Source organism: Penaeus chinensis, chromosome 2 (assembly GCF_019202785.1).
Source record: "Penaeus chinensis breed Huanghai No. 1 chromosome 2, ASM1920278v2, whole genome shotgun sequence".
NCBI classification, from domain to species: domain Eukaryota; kingdom Metazoa; phylum Arthropoda; class Malacostraca; order Decapoda; family Penaeidae; genus Penaeus; species Penaeus chinensis.
In genome coordinates this window covers 5,868,512-5,873,511 of record NC_061820.1, presented here as the reverse complement: position 1 = coordinate 5,873,511, position 5,000 = coordinate 5,868,512, and the positions used below count along the sequence as shown (strand labels likewise).

The 5,000-nt window shown below is 40.1% G+C and overlaps 1 protein-coding gene across 1 annotated transcript in view; it reads right to left on the bottom strand.

The window, feature by feature from the left end:
- The window catches only part of LOC125031263 (neurobeachin-like), a 1,410,248-nt gene that overhangs the window by 401,228 nt on the left and 1,004,020 nt on the right, over window positions 1-5,000 (bottom strand).

Here is a 5,000-nt window from a genome sequence, read left to right as displayed (position 1 = left end):
TTCCGCTCGATGACTGTTCACCTCCACCATTAATACCTCCAAGTGCATATTGAAATTCTGAGCAAGCAAGAGCAGCAATAGTTACAAACAGCAGTTCCAGCCTTTCTTCTCCTCGAACGTTTCCTCTCAGGCTGCCTATTATCAAAGAAAACGAACACGTGACACACACACACACTGGTAAACACGCTCGATAAACAGGTGTGATGCGGCCGTCTCCTTGAAAGGGAGGGCTCGAATCAAATAACCCTTTGCCCCAACGTATAAAATCTGGCAAATAATACAAGAGGTCTGGATCTGGACTATGAGAGTCTGGGGGGAAAAAATATGCGGGTATAATATATGCGTGTACATTAATAAGGGAATGGTTTCATTTCATTAGGAGGTTTCCGCTTCAATCGTCCAATGAAAACCCATATGAGTATAGGATTAGATTAGATATTATTATGACTGCAATTTGAAGCATCCACTCATTGTATACATTATTAAACCGTAAGATATATTTTTTTTAATAAACTAGCATAAAATTCAAAATATGAGGACGAAAACAAGTACTTCAACTTGTCTGCGGCCGTTCAAACAAGCCGAACACGGGCGGAAGTGTTCGACTCTCGCTACGCAAGCCCGTCTACATTCGAAACCAAACCGAAACATATGGCCGTAGGTACGCAAGTTAAAAACTTGTTTAGCTAATTCTGGGGATTCAATTTCCTCTGGCTTGTTTTATCACTGGCAGCGAGAGTAATTACGTTGTCGTGCCATACACACGCACAAGCACACTCTCACACACACACACACACACACACACACACACACACACACACACACACACACACACACACACACACACACATACTCACTCACTCACTCACTCACTCACTCACTCATACTCTCTCTCTCTCTCTCTCTCTCATTTATATATATATATATATTTATATATATATATGTGTGTGTGTGTGAGCGTGAGTTTGAGTGTGAGTGTGAGTGTGAGTGTGAGTGTGAGTGTGAGTGTGAGTGTGAGTGTGAGTGTGAGTGTGAGTGTGAGTGTGAGTGTGAGTGTGAGTGTGAGTGTGAGTGTGAGTGTGAGTGTGAGTGTGAGTGTGAGTGTGTGTGTGTGTGTGTGTGTGTGTGTGTGCATATGTTTCATTCAATCCTTCTCTCTCCCACATCTCATTCAAACTCGCCCCTGCTCGGCCCCCGCGACAAGCCCCATTCTCGTGCCTCTGGCGTCCGGGCATGTCTGGGGTCGTTCGTCTCAGCTTAATCCTTCTCCCCGACGTGGACTTGCGGCTCCCATTAAAAGAAACTTTACTTGAATGTCGTCTCCGTAATGAACTTACGCCTCGTTTGACCCCCCCCCCCCCCCCATCAGTTCAAAGGGAAATAAAAATGGAGAAAAAAATTAAAAGTCCATCTTTTGGGAAGACAAGATCTCAGTTTGGGAAATTTTGGGTTGTTTGTTTCTCAACTTTGGTAAACCATAAACTGCGACTGTTGTGTCAATTGTGACAAATCTACTATTCTCTCAGAAGAACAATTAGCTGTACGATGTTGAAAGTCTAACCCTGGTACAGCTCAAGAAGTAATTACTTGATATCACAACTGAAATCACCATTTTTTTTTTTTTTTTTTTTTTACAAAGACACAGAGCAAGATAAAAAATACATCACAGCGAATATCACTATATCAAAATTCTTCGCAAACTCCCCATCCGGATTTTTACTATCTTGTTACAGCTTTCCTTGGCTCTCATCATGCAAAATGTTTTTTTTTTTTTTTTTTTTCCCAGAAAAGAATGTCAAAAGTGTTATTCTCACACCTGTCTAAGCAAATGCCGTTCCTGCTTGCTGAGGTATTGGCTAAGAGGTCTATGTTTAGCCTTAACGAGAGCAACTTTGGCCAGTAAACATTCGAACCTAAATATTTTCTGGGAGACGGGTGCACATGTTAAATTAGAAATTATATGGTTTTATTGCAAGCTAACAGATTTTGGAAAGCATAATATATCAACACATACAAAGTTACACACATATAAGCTCTGTCAGTATGTGGACATACGTGTGTGTGTGTGTGTGTGTGTGTGTGTGTGTGTGTGTGTGTGTGTGTGTGTGTGTGTGTGTGTGTGTGTGTGTGTGTGTGTGTGTAAAATATATATATATATATATATATACATATATATTATCATTGTATTTGTGTGTGTGTGTGTGTGTAAAATATATATACATATATATTATGTGTATGTGTGTGTGTGTGTGTGTGTGTGTGTGTGTGTGTGTGTGTGTGTGTGTGTGTGTGTGTGTCTGTGTGTGTGTGTCTGTGTGTGTGTGTGCGTGTGTGTGTGTGTGTGTGTGTGTGTGTGTGTGTGTGTGTGTGTGTGTGTGTGTGTGTGTGTGTGTGTGTGTGTGTGTGTGTGTGTGTGTGTGTGCGTGCGTGCACATTTCATGCGTGTGTGTGTTCATGAAATGTGTATCCGTAAAACATAAAAGTACCTTAAAGCAGATAGTTTATCAACAAGCATTAAGTGGTTTCAGGCAAGAGAGTAAGCAATCGGACATATTCTACAAAAGGGTACCGACATTCTGAATTAAGCAAAAAACGTTTCTCATGTGGTTTCTACTATCATTATCAAAATACTACAAGCGTATTTTTTTTCTCCAAAATCGGTCTCCTTGCTTTTTTTTTCCAATACTTGCTTACTACGGCACAAGCTCTCCGACACGCTTTTAAAAAGCAAATCCATGAATTCTTCTTAGAACAGAGACCGTGTCTCTAAGAAGTTTAAACGTTATTTACTTTGAATTGTTTTGCCTTCCTTACCACGTGTGTGCCTGCGTGTTTCTGCCGATGTTTTTTCTTTTTTTTTTTTCGTTTGAGTTTACATGTGCTTTCCCGCAACCTGACGCGTGAAAGCAGTAAACCACAAAATTTGGAAAGACAAATAAGTTGAATATACAATAAACGTTTGGTCCAGTGATTATGATATCGCAATTTGGGATCTTCCGTGATTTATTAAGACGTTTCAAGTGGCATTTTCAAATGGAAGAGCTCTGAACACTCCCAAATATTTTAGCATCGCCTAATGTTAAAAGTTAACAAATGCTTCTCCGATTTTATTTTAATATTCTTTATCAATATTACATTTTATCATCATTGCTATTATCATTATCATTATTATTATCATTATCATTATTATTATTATCAGCATTACTATTATTATATTACTTTCATCCTTATTATTATCTTCTTGTCAATTTTTAAAGGTTTTACCTAAATCGAGAGACTTTCTTCTCATTTACTTACAATACTTTCGAATTATTAAACAAACATTATCTACACTATTTCTATCGAGGTCCTCGATGTAAAAAAACTGCAGGCACTTAATTTCACAGCTTTAAGAAAGTGATACACATACGGTTTGGTGTTTGCATATGATTCAGTAACTTGACTCTGTAAGTTATATGCCTTGCCTTAACCGTTGGTTGCTTGCATACTGCACGTCTTTTTTTAGTCACACATGTATACTGACATAGCGTTTACGGAGGATACGCTGATAAATTTCTTATAAAAGACCATCATCTAAATTTATCCATCTACCTGTCATATAACGTGTATCTTATATCTGGTTGCAGCTGACTGACAAACTAACAGGTCCACACAAAAGACCTTCTACGCGGGACTAAGGTTCTCAGTCAGTATGAATGCCAGCAGCAAACAATAAGTTATATTTTAGGGATAAACGACATACAAGTACGCATTCCAATAATTTATTACATAATATTTCAGTACAATATGTCATACATAGTACGAATTTCTCTTTCCCTATCCTTCTCATCTCTCTCTCTCTCTCTCTCTCTCTCTCTCTCTCTCTCTCTCTCTCTCTCTCTCTCTCTCTCTCTCTCTCTCTCTCTCTCCCCTTCCCTCTCTCCTCCGCTACTTTATATCAATCCCTCTCTTCCTTCCTCGAATTCCGAGGCTATATTAGACATTATTCGAATTTCCAGCTTCAGAAATGTATCGCATTACTAATTAATTTGCAGATCCTTTGAAACCACGTCTTACAGATGAAGATATCCTTTAATGTGAAGTGTGTGTAATTAACTTCCCTGAGTATGTATAAAAAGTCTCAGCAAACATGCGCGCGCGCGCGCGTGTGTGTGTGCGTGCGTGTGCATCCATGAGTGCGTGTTTGTTTGTGTGTGTCTGTGTGGGTACATATATATAAAAAACATAATAGAAAAATGAGCACATACACAAACACAGACACAGGTAAGCGCGCAAACCACAAACACAGACACACATACACAAACCATCTAATCTGTATATTTTGATATACATACATCCCCTAGTCTACTGACCTACTTAAAAATCACTTTTAATAACACGAAATTCCCCAGGGATTAACAGTCCATTACCCTTTGCCCAGAGTGAAGCCTAAGTGCTAAAAATAGATAGGCATCATCCGCGGCCCATTAGCTGCAGCGGGGCTCTTAAAATCTGTAGTTCTACACGGGTTGAAAATCATCGAAAACCCAGCGCCTACCCATAGAGAGGTGACAGGCTCCTCCGGAATATTATCATTATCATTTCTGGTTGCACAACCGTGATCGTTATCCCAGTCACAGCGCTTGACAGCGAAGTGATCATCCACGCGATAATTGGTTCAATTTCGTCTCTACGAGCCGAGAGACAATTCTTAACCGATGGCATGAAGCCAAGATTAAAATTTCCTCATACTTGCTAGAAGATACCCCTGTATCTCAAGTCTTCCCTATGCTTGCCTTTTCCCCGAAGATATTCCTGTACCCTAAGGACTCTTGAGACACCGGAGCAAAGAGATACATTACGCAGGTACAAGGGGTTGGCAGCAGGTGGCGAGCAAGGCCGCAAACCGCGCTCGAGAGTCCCTGTCAATTAAGCGATGTCCAAATCACTCGTGCCTTCTGCTGTAGCAACTTTCGGGCCGTATAAATGGTAGACGCTTCTGCTCGAACCCATCCACTCCT